Source organism: Ischnura elegans, chromosome 1 (genome assembly GCF_921293095.1).
Source record: "Ischnura elegans chromosome 1, ioIscEleg1.1, whole genome shotgun sequence".
Taxonomy (NCBI): Eukaryota; Metazoa; Arthropoda; class Insecta; order Odonata; family Coenagrionidae; genus Ischnura; species Ischnura elegans.
This window is the reverse complement of record NC_060246.1, coordinates 159518089-159531262: the sequence shown is the minus strand read 5'-3', so window position 1 is coordinate 159531262 and position 13174 is coordinate 159518089.

Here is a 13174-nt window from a genome sequence, read left to right as displayed (position 1 = left end):
TATTTACCTGTAAAAGTTCACGTGTGAGTGTTTGAGAAAATTTAATTGACTATTACTTTAAAATTAAAAGGTTTTTAAGAAATGGAATTTTTATCAGTTTCATAGATATATAAAATATTTTAAGAAAAATCGCCGTGAACAGGAGTAACTAGGTGCGTAAGCATGGCACTACGATCATTTGGGGAGGAGAAAGGAATATTTATAGGAATAAGGACATTTTTTGCGTACCCCAAAATCGCCCTTTTTTACGCAAACAGTTCGTTGAGACTGAATATTTTGAGCTGAATTTTAGACTCATACAGACATTTTGATCAAAAACCTTAGTTTGCTATTAGGATTTTCCTGAATTGAGAAGGAATCAATGACCCGTGTGAAAGAAGAAATACTTGCAACCAAATGGATCTTTTAATTTGTCGGATGGCAACATCCTTTCCTGATTTTCTTTTCTGAGAGTTAGTTTTTAACGCGCGAAAGATATTCTTATTTTCATAATATTTTGTCTTTCCTACCGTAACTTGGTAACAACAACTAATTAGGAAATTTAAAGAAAAATTATCATTTTTGCAACCAATAATCATAAGATAAAATATCTGGCAACATCCTTTCACGAGTTTCTGATAATTGGTTTCAACGTGCAAAGTATATTACTATTTTTACGCTAGAATGAATTTTGGTTTTTAATTTTTGTACTGAGATATTCAACTTCTGCTGAAATCCCGTGCTTACTGTACGATATATCTATGCGAAGGGAAATATTTGAAGCATGAAGTTATGGCATTTTTAAAAGAATACGTAGTAAGTATGCAAAACTTACAAAACATTCCTTAAAAAATAATCATTAAGAATTTTCCTTCTATTAAGCCATCGCGCGGAAAATATGAAATTTCCATCAAGCAAGACCTTTCTAAATTATAGTTAAACACCAAATTTCATTAATGAGCAGATGGAATGCTGTATGATTGAATGTGAATATATATAATGATTTTTCTCATAAAAGTAAAAAAAATATAATTTTACGCGAAATATTTTTTACATTACGCCTTGTACAACACAAATTATAACTAGACACCAAATTTCCTTCATAATTTAATGCTGAGAGTTATCAAAACTTTTTATTCTGAAAATTAAAATTATAATAATCTAATCAAAAAAATCAAATATATCGGTTAGCATCGGTCCTTCGCAAGGAAACACGAAATTTCCTCCAAAGTAAAAGCATTGTAAAATATAATAGCACAATAATTTTCATTGATTATCATATACATTGTTAGAAGTTCATTCAAAATTCTTCGTATAAAATGAAAATTTTTAATAATTCATGTTTCTAAAACTATAATTATCATATCTTTCGCTCGAAAACCCAAGAAATTCCAGACGAAGAAATATCTCTTTAAATTATAATTAGAAATCTAATATTTTTGATGACCAAAAAAAATGAGTAGGTGCTATTAAAAATTTTTCCCCATGGAAAAAATACCTAGATTCAAATATTGAAGTTTGATTAAAATTCAAAGATTAAACTCGAAAGTCTCAAAAATTTCAAGTTTCGCTGTTAATAAATTCACTTACAATTCAAAACCATCCCACGGAAACTCGCAAAATGTTCACCGAAGTAAGAACTCTCAATAATTAAGAATAATTAAATTATAAATAAACACCGAATTTACTTGATGAGCATATAATGTGATAGAGATAATTTAATCAATTTCCCCGTGGAAATCATAAATCAACTCCCGCTATAAAAATTTAATTATTCATAGAACCGTCACACGGCAACACATTAACCCTTAATAACCTAATTTTGCTTCTAAGCAACATTAAAAATGTATAAAGTTTCAGCCCTATTTGGGGAATATCAAAAGTACACATTATTTTGTGGTTTAAATTTTAACTACGAAATATTTAGCTACCATAATGTAATGATTTATTGGAAAATTTTCAAGTTTTCAAAATGAAAAGTCTTGAAATTTGATTTCTCCGTGAGGTATCTCTGGGTTAGAAAGGGTTAAATGTGCACAGAGATAAGGAATGTATAACCTATAATTATATTCCAAAACTTTATTGATATCCAGGTAAAATGTTAGAAACTATTCAAATATCTCTCAAGTGGAAGTCAAAAGATAAGTGACCCCAGGCATGAAAATGTTTCACTTCATGTGGAACCATTTGACAGCAGCCGAGAAGTCAAGAGTGGAAGCATTCGAAATGTAGTGCTACCGAAGAATGATGAAGGATCTCTCCTAATGGATCGACCGTGTATGTAGCGAGGAAGTGCTAAGAAGAGTGGGGAAAAGAGAAGTCTTGTAAAAACCTTTAGTGGAAGACGGGACAGCTTTGTCGCCCGCATTATGAGGCATGATGGCCTGATGAAGACAATCGTAGAAGGACTGGTGGAAGGGAAGAAGGGCAAGGGACGGCCACGAATGAGTGACATAGGACAGAGATTTTGAATTTTAAGCAAGCATATATACTCCTCCATAAAATTCAAACTTTCGTACTTGAAAATTGGATGGAAAACTTGAAAAATGGATCGAAACATGTCGTGCCAAGAAAATAAATCATGAAATACGTAGCTATGAAAAGGTTTGGGGATAGGATAGAGGAATAATTTCTTGTGTCTCTTTGCTCAGAGACACAAGAAATGCTAAGCATAGCAAGAGTCTCCATATTATAACTAAACACCAATTTTTATTGATAAGCACTGAAGTTTCTTGATTTTATTCAATTTTCTTCCTATGGAAATAAAATTTTTTAATTATTCACCTTTCAAGCGTTTCATTCAATATAGAACACATGCGAAGTTACACACGAAATTCCTACCACCATTCTCCTAATTTTGTAAAGGACACCAAATTTTATCGATGAGCACTTAATACGTTACAAGTAATTCAGACAGTCATCCCAAGGAAAACAAAGGTTTTAATTACCTCACGTTTCAAATGGCACAAAAATTTCCAACGAAAGTTCGAACGAAAATTCTAACAGTGGAAATAAAAAAATTACTCAAAATTAATAAAGTTTACTCCACGTTGAAACTTCGCATGGAAATGCGCGAAGTTTTTTTTAGAGAAATAGAGGCTCTAAAAACTATAAATCAATAGGAATCATTTTGATGGAATAGTAATTTGATAGAAGCTATTGAAACGTTTCCCCTGGAAATCAAGCATTTTAAGATAAAGAATTTCGATCGAAGATTAGCTTTGATAATACAATTTTACCAAGGGAATTTGTTTGTAAAACACATGTGCATCAAAACACATCATGTCCTTCGTTGAAACATCCCTCTAAGTTTTAATAAAACACCAACTTTCACTGTTGAGCAAGTTATATAATTCGTTGTCTCGGGCGTGACTTCACGTGCCTTCGATGCTTACCTTCAAAAACTGATGGCGTTCCACGTCAAAACCTAGTTAATACAATATTAAATTTATGTGGATTCATTAATTTCTCATTTAATCTCAATCATATTATATATTAGAATTTATTTAAAGATTATTCAGGTGAAAATGAGATATAATTGAAAATCTGTGATAATGAGTGTTGTCAAAGCATAAAAATTACGCACGAAAACACAGGAAACTTTTATCGTAGAGAGAGAGCACTCTCTAAATTATGAATGAAAGCCAAATTAAATGATGGGTACGTACCATGGTAGAATGGTTTTCAAAAATTCTTGCCATGGAGACTATAATTTGACTACATCGTCTGAGATTACCAATGCATGCATGAGGCACAAAGCTCAGGGAAACATGTCTTGGAAATCTACTTTTAAAACTGCCTAAGGTCGGAAAGTTCCTTCGTTTGATAAGGTATTAATAATCCTAATTAAAGCCAAGTGCTACCTGCTAGCAGGGTACTCCGCTACCTGATAGCAGCTTGCATCGCCGCGGCTCACACATACTCGCCCCAAGGTCACCTCGCAAGGCGGAAGCGGGAACCAGAATGACGTCACACGGTGTTTTCACAGCATTCATACTTAGCCGTCGCGTTTTCGCGCGCTTGAAAATTTTCACTTTTCATTTAATCGCGAAAAATAGATATTGTCATTCAAAATCTAAGAGCGTGAAATACGTACTCCAGGAGTCTTTCGATTTAGGCAATAAAAAAATAATAGGATCACACCCTGTTGGATCGAGCATATTTTGCACTGAATAGTAGAGGCCTTCACGTTGTAGAAATCCATCTTACTGATTTGTGAATGAAAAACTTTGCTGTTTCTACAATTTGGAACTATATTGTAGAAACAGCAAAGTTTTTCATTCACAAATCAGCCAGCATATTTTACGAGGGAAGGGAATTCTAAATACAGCAGTCGAGGGAACAGAGGAAGGAGAAAAGAGAAGAGAAAGAATAAGGCTGAAGATGACAGACTTGACTTGCCTTTTGTTTTATTTTACCTGGCTCGGGTGAGGCCACAATCCGGCCCCCTCTGCCCCCGAGCCAGGGCTCTTTTACATAGGTATTTCAGTTCATTCTTAAACCATATGTTATCCGTATGGATTAATTTTCTTCTTTTAGTTCATTTGGTTCAGCTTCGTGGACATTCAATGGTCATTGGATGTCGGGCTGGTCAAGTCTTTTCTTTGCTTCATTCGAGTTCATCTCAGGAAATCCAGCATGTACGATATGTATATAAAAAAATAAAAAATTAATTGAAGCAATATAAAAAATATATACCTTGAAAATACGTAAAAGTATAGGCTGCATTCTCACCAATCAGTGAAGGACATGAACAAAAATCAGATGTTTAAAAGTTGGAATAAAAACGTTAAAACATTATAACATTCTGGTAATCAGGATGAAAATTTAAAAGTCAAAAAAGGAAATATGGAAATAAATTGATTCTAACAATATAAAGTTTTGTTAGATGAAATAACATAATTAAAGACATGTTGCAATAAAATAAATACTCAGGTACATAAAACTGATTTGAAATACAAAAAAAATATAAAAATGTAGGTGTATAAAAATGTTGGTACTGCGACAATTTCATATGGAATCGGTGTGTAGAGCCGTCAAAACATAAAAAATTAAAGAAACTTATAATAAATTACTTTGCAAGTGTATAATAGAATACATGTAATAATTAAAAGGGTGAATAAATAGGTTAAAAATATGTGAATAAATACGTGATTAAATGCATAAATAAATAGGTGAATAGATGTATGATTTTATAACTGCATAAATGTCTAAAAATATAGAGAAATTGACGCAGTGATGTTAGGAAGAAGGGAAACCAAAGTGGAGTCCTTGGACAGAATGAGTTGGAGGGGACTTTGTTGCTGTTTGGGAGCTTCCAGTGAAAGTCAGAAAATCAGCTGATGATGATGAAGGTAATCTTCAAACGGAAACTCTCGAAATTTAAAACGGTGGGAGAACTCTCTAAATTGCAATCTAGCGATTTGATCGATGGATTTTTCTTCCTCATAGGAAAACCCACTAAAATCGCTGGCACATTATTTGCATACACTTGGTTTCGCTTATAGTAGTCTCTTCGCTTCTATAGCGTTGGGGTGTTTTTCCCTCGTCCCGTCCCCTCCGTCCCTTTCCCTACCCCAGAGGCGTCGACGGGCTCCTATTGCGGCGGCGCCTCTTTCCTTTTTCCTTCCTCTCTCCCCCCTCCCCGGGTGATCGGACGTATAAGCCAAGGGCTTGGGTCCCGGCCCCGGTGTGTTGTATCCTTAAGAGGATTCACCTGGAACCCTCATATTCTCTAAATTGAATGAAAAAACTCCTAATTTCATCGATAAGTATATAATAACACATTACAAGTTATTCAACCAGTTTTTCCATGAAAACGAAATCATTTAAAACCTCACACTTCAAAATTTTCTCTCACAAAATAACATTCGCACGGAAATAAACAAAACCTCCCACGCGGTAAAAACTCTCCGAAATATGGATAAAAACCAAATTATATGTAACAACAGCTAGAGTATCCGAAATTATGAATTGTTCCTTCTGTTGTAATCAAAACTTTTAATAAACGCTTCACAAACTTCTCTTAACATAAAACCTGGTGATATTCAACGTGCGAAATTTATACCGGGGTAAGAAAGCTCCACATTTTAAATAGACGATGAAATTCATCCATGAACATGTAATGAGTAATATGCAATAAATAAATCTTCCCGTGAAAATCAAAATATGTAAAATCTCAAGCTGCAAAAATGTCACTACACTAAGAACCGTCGAAGGGTTGAAAATACGAACCAAAGTATATGGTGCGCGATACATTTTATGTGTGAGGTTTGGAAATTCTATTTTTTCCACGGAAAAGAAGGGAATATAATGTGTTAAGTTAAACTATTTATAAAATTAATTCTATTACGTCGTCATGAGATGCAAATTTGATTTTATTTCGTAAAAATATTCGTTTTTAATCAAAGTATTTCATTTTTGCGATTTTGAAATTCTGGAATTCCTGGGAAATATGGTGTTCATAAAATCCTATGTACTGTCCTCTCATCAATGAAATTTATGCATGAATTTCACAACGGTGAGTTCATATTACTGTGATAAACGAGGGAAGTTCAACAAGTAATGCAACGCATTTTTTCTGAGACAGGGGTTGTTTTATTCGGCATTCAAATAGACCATTTTATTCTCCAATCTTTTAGCTGGACAATATTATTTTTCAATGTAATCTCCATTCAGTATTACGGCTTGACGACACCTCTAAGGGAGGCCCTACATGCCTCCACGGTACCATTCCACTGGTCCATGTCTTGACCCAACGTCGCGTCGTACTGCATCAATAATGTCTTATTCATCCCATTAGTAAAAAACATGTAAATTAAATATTGTAACTTAACTGATTATTATTCTAATGCTAAAGTTAACTAATTATTATGCTGATGCTAAATTCAATAAAATCAGATGTATTTATGAGTTCATACGTTTGTCGTGCTGATAATTATATATACATATGTATTTTTTGTTCTACTCTGTCGTATATTTAGTCGCATTCTGTGAAATCGATGTATAATGTAAAGCTACTTATTCTTGTAATATTTCTGACACCATTATATTTATAACCATATATGTTCCTAAGGGACAAACTTGTCCCGGAATAATAAATTTCATTTTCATTTTCTATTAGTGGCAATGATGAAACACGCATTTTCCTTCCGAAATTTGTATTCTATTTTTGTTTAGCATCCCCGTGATTTTGGCCGCTGCCAGATCACTGTAGACATACTGCAAATCGCCCATGAATATCTAAGATACCCTGCTTTTCTGCCAAAAGAAACTCAATCACTTGGTTTTGAACGAACCTCAGTTGCAGACGCCATTTTAACAGTTGGAAACATTTTTCAATCATTTTTCTTTACACATTACATATTATTTCCCCTTCTTTTCCGTGGAAAACTAGAATTTTCAAACCTCACACATAGGAAACATAGTAAAGTTGTATGTTCAACATAAGTTTTAATAACCGACCCAGGTTTCGACAATACACTATGTCATTTTCAAAGGTGAATATACACAAAGGGTTAAGCAGGTTACCAAAGCAAATATCCTCCTGGAATGCATAGATGCAAATGGCGCAAAGCAGTTATTCGTGTTTTTGACCCTGTTTCTCCCCCTTAATTTTTAATGTTTACATAGAGAAAGTCATCAACGAAATCAAGCAGAAAGCTTCGGGTGTCAATATCCACGGAGAAAAAATTAGTATGCTGCGATTTGCTGACGACATAGCAGTCATAGCCGAGACAGAGAAGGATTTGAAGAAGACGTTGACAAACATGGAAAGGACAATGGCCAGATATCAGCTGAAAATCAACAAAAAGAAGACTAAGATATTAGTTTGCAGTAAAAGAGAGGAGGCTAAAACAAACATCAACCTAGGAAAGCATAAGCTTGAAGAGGTGAACGAGTTCTCTTACCTGGGAAGCCGAATTACCAGCGATGGACGGAGCAAGAAAGAAATACACAGTAGAATAGCGCAGGCGAAGAAGGCTTTCTACAAAAAGAAGAATCTTCTTGCAGCTGAAAATACCAGCATAGAAGTAAGGAAACAATTCATCAGATGCCACATATGGAGTATGTTTCTCTATGGAAGCGAGGCTTGGACGTTGACAGCAGCAGGGAAGTCAAGAGTGGAAGCATTGGAAATGTGGTGCTACCGAAGAATGATGAAGATAAAATGGATTGACCGTGTGAGTAACCAGGAAGTGCCAAGGAGAGTAGGAGAAAAGAGAAGCCTCCTAAAAACATTAAGCAGAAGAAGGGACAACTTAGTTGGCCACATTTTGAGGCACGATGGTCTGATGAAGACAATCGTTGAAGGACAAGTGGAAGGGAAAAAGGGCAAGGGACGGCCCTGAATGAGTTATATCGGACAGGTTATAAAGGATGTAAAAGAGAATAAATATGTAGCTATGAAGAGATTAGCGGATAGGAGAGAGAAATGGAGAGCTGCGTCAAACCAATCTTAGGATTGTTGACTAATGATGATGATGATGACCCTGTTTCATTAATTTTAAAAATCTGAAAATAATTAGGATTATACTTTAAGGTAGGGGTAACAACATATATTTTTTTCGGCGTGTATATTGTTTCCAAAAATTTAAATTTAATTTTTAAAATTTCAAACTTATGCAAAAGTTTAGTTTCCGGTTCATAATTTTTGAAAAAAATCAGAATGGTAGACCATAATAGTATACACAATTTAAAATCAAGAAAATGATTTTACAAAAATAAAAACTGGAGATATGGTTAAAAAACTAAAAATCGTGTTTCAATTTATTCTGGGTTTATTTTCCATTTTTGAGGCCTGAAACATTGAGTAAACTCATAATTCTGGATGCACTTTAAGCGTATATTTTTTATTTCTCAAAATATCGGGGGGGCAATTTTCACCATTTTAACCTGTGGGTATAGTATACCCTTTGCGAGATTATATGTACCAGATCTTATATGCATAAATTTGTGTATATTCACCTTTGTAAATGACGTAGTGTATTGTCGAAACCTGGGTCGGTTATTAAAACTTCTGTGGAACACACAACTCAGTATATCTTTCATTATGTTTCCTGTCACCAAGTTCCACCAAATATCGCCATCCAGCCTACGTTGATCAGTGATGCTAGCTCGTTATAGTGCTGTTACCAATCAGAAATCAATGCAATTTACACGAGACGGAGCAGGACTAGTTGAAAATGTTTCACAAGAAATTCCAAATTTATTCAACCAAAATTGGCCGCCAAAAAAATGTGTTGCATTACTTACTGAACTCACCTCGTAGATTCGGCACTTGTCGAAAATTGCTTTCACGCGATAGTTTCAGTGTGTTAGGATTCGAAATTCTGGCCCTAAAATACCCTACCAACGGAAGTATTTTACGAGTGATATTTTGAAATTGTGGATATTCCAGGAGGAATAGCGAGGATATAACCTAAGGTATTATCATAAATGAAATTTGTATTCCATTTTCATATAGTTGAGTTCCTATTATGGTACTAACTTGATCAAATTTCGAGGATAAATACCGTACTAACGTTATTATTTCAGGTGTAGGATTTTGAAATACTTTAAGATTCCGGGGTAGGCATGTAGGCTTAAAAATCATTGGGAATTTGCCGCTGTTCACCAAAGTATTTTTACAAATATTACTTCGGTTACTTCATACCGTAGTTCAAATTTGAAAAGTAGCGTGATAAACTGTAATGTTTCGCGATATTTTTGAATAGTGAAAATTTGAAATTCTGGATTTCAATGGAAATGAAGTTGGAATAATTGTGCTTATTTCTCACGCATAAAATTTCTTCACAAATATTACTTCAGTGAGTTTTTAAATGTCGTCCAAATTTGATGTCATTTTAATTTAAAGCACTATCTTCACAGCGGTATATTATGCGTGAGATTTTGATACTCATGATTTCCGGAGTAACATTGTGTGGATATGGTCCTTGTCCATAATTTTTTGATAGACCTCATCTGTCACTGAGCTTGCAATCATTGACTTTGCATATCTGTTCGCCTTACGGTACAAATCAGACTTTATCTTGTGTTCCTTGATTTGTTTATCCGTCGCATCTTCAGCCAACGCACCTGGTTTCTCTAACCTTTTTTCAATGACGTCGAGAGCACCTCCATGGTAATCTAGCAAATCACGAACTTTCCTCTTCCATAGTGGCCAGTCTCTCTCACCCGCCAGCGGCTTGATATGTTTTGCTAAATCCATATTTTTCACTTTTGACGAAGTGCCTGCAGGCCATAATCTAATGTAACTCAATTATTCTTCTTAATTATACACGATGTTGTTGTCTCTTTTAACTTATTTATTCAAATGCTCTGGTAACTAGTCAACAACTTTTTCTTACCCTTGACAACCCTTTGCTTATTTATTAACTTCAACACTTAAGGAGGAACCTGTGCTTCGAAATACTGCTTTCATTAGTTAGATAAACTCGACAACAACGAGTTATAATGGATAAATTTGTCATTCATAACAATTAAAAGTAATGTTAAATCAATCAAAGTAGCTGTACAATGCATGAATTTTACTAAAAATGGAATAATCCTGTGATATGAAGAATGGCTGTTATATTGACTCTTAGGTATCGGAAGAATTTAAAAACTTTCTCTGAAAATACAGTAAAGCTTTATAACTGTATCCTTTGTGATGAATAAAAATAACTTAACTAGTGAGAGCTATTGCTCTGTTAATTTCAACCTAGTTTGGAAAAATTATTTATATATATTTGCTGACCACCAACTCGACAACGCTGTCAACATATCGTAGTTTCACACAGGTTGAGCACCTTTGTTTGTTTACGCTACCTCGTTGAGTTACGTTGCATTGTGACAATATTAATCGTTTTATTATCCAATTTACTTAGCCTTAAGTTATTAATTATACCTTTGGGCTGAAGTGATGGCTTCATTATACCGATTTAAAGGCAAATTTGTGTCTGAAGGTGAAGGTAAGAGCTTGGATAATTTGAGGAAACGAAATGTGGCCGAAAGTTAATCCATCAATTCCATCGAAGTGATTCCAACGAGTGCATTTGTTCTTCAATTTTATCATTATCAACTTCAGATTAATTTAATTTTGATAATGTTATCTTCTATCTTTGCCATGATTTAATTTGCTTAATCCCATATTAATCCAGGTTCATGAATATATTAGTTTTTAGCACATGATAAAATTGAAGACTATAATGAAAATTCAAATTTTTTCGTCAAACTTACTTAAATTAGGTCTCATTATCATTGGTTTTTGAAGATAAAAACATGTCAATAGCAATAAAATTTCAAATCTTAAAAGATACGATAAGCTACTGATTTTTAATTTCTTAAGAAATATTTGCAATATTTCCCGACATAAAGTGTCCATAATTGTTTAAATAATCAATGTTTACATCTCGATTTAAGAAGATTAAAGTCCCTGTCGAATGACTGGCACAAAGCTCTTTAATGTTTATTTCTTTGTAGATTTTCCATTTGATAGCCTCATCCATACTATTAATAAGGAGTTGAATAGTGAAAATTAGAAACTAATGTTTAATTTATAACCCAAATGCAATTCGAATCATTACTATCAGGATAATATATAATCCTTGTACCTAGTGCCGAAGTTTCAGTAAATTTGGAAGGCTGGCATTGCAACTTCTACAGACTCACTTATGTTAGCTGTCACCGATTGTTCAAGAATGCATCCTAATTTTAATCCTCCTCAAATGACTTCATGAATTCGCTGTTTTTGCTGTTTTTGTTTTCAAATTATGCTAATTAGACCTTTGGAAAACGTATCAAAGTAAATTGGTTGGGCTGTGAAAAAAACTACTAAAAAAGTACTCTTTTCTATTCTATTTTTTACTTTCGAAGAATTACATGGGTGAATATTCGATTAATTAGTACGTTCGCGAAGTTGTATTTCCAAATACTACATAATCGATACCCAACAGCAATATGCTTGTCTCGTGGTATATTCACTTACCTGTAGACCTTATTCTAGCATTTTAATATCAATTAAATTGATGATTAAATACATAATGCGCTAGATAATGAACTTCTATTTAAATAAGTATTTTCTACAAGTTGAAAACGATGCATATTTTTCGAAATAAACGTAAAACAATTTGAAGTTGTATTCTGAAGAACAGATAAACTATCGCAAGTCTCAATAAATTCTATCATATTCGCTTTTGAAGCGATACGCCTACAATTTCAAGGGATGTATTGTATTCCGGTCATGATTATTCGCATGTTTAATAAATTTAGGCGCTTATAGGAATTACTTTAACAACCAGCACTAATAAATTACATATTTCGGTGTATAGCACGTTTCGAGATGAACTGAAGATTCATTTAATGAATTCGTAGAAAAATGACTCCAAAAAATCCAATTCACTGGAATTACGCAGCAGTCGACTCTTTCGACATTACTCCGTATACTTTGCAACGTTTCCACTATCTCCGCAGCATAATGGCTGCTCGCTCTGCAGAAAACCGGAAGTATGTTTTTTAAACTTAAATACTGGCGCTAACATATCGGTAACCCCTTCTAAAATAAATAAATATATATATATATATATATTATATGCCCAATATATATATATATATATATATATTGGGCATCGATGTCTATTCTATGCTGTGCTAATTTTTCAACGACATATTTCGGGCCAAATTTGAGATAAAAAATGTTTTACAAGGGAAGGTCATCATTCTCCCATTGAGACAATGTATTTCAAGGCGGAAATCCGTCATTTTCAAATCCATAAATCTTTTTAAATGGCCGATGACATAGTAATATTTTTTCACTATTTGATAGAAAAAATAATGAGCAAAAACATGTGTCAAAATAAGGGGAGGGTTTCGGGCATGTTTGAAACGATGGTTCCTCCTTAATGTTGATGATTTAAATTAACATTTCGTTAAAATAATTACTATTAACTTCAACACAAGTCATCTGTTCGCCATTGATTCACTCTAAACAAATTTTGAATAGCATTTCTCGTTAAAGGCTATGTTACGCGATTTGATTCATGCGTCAGATTTTGAAATTCTAGTTTTTCATGAACATGGAGTGAGATTTACATATAATGCACTGTCTTCTTATTAATGTACATGGTATATTTCTACGAGTGGTCATCATCAAAGAGAGTACCCCTCCATAATAAATTATAACACAAATTTCCTTAATGAGCATATAATACTTACT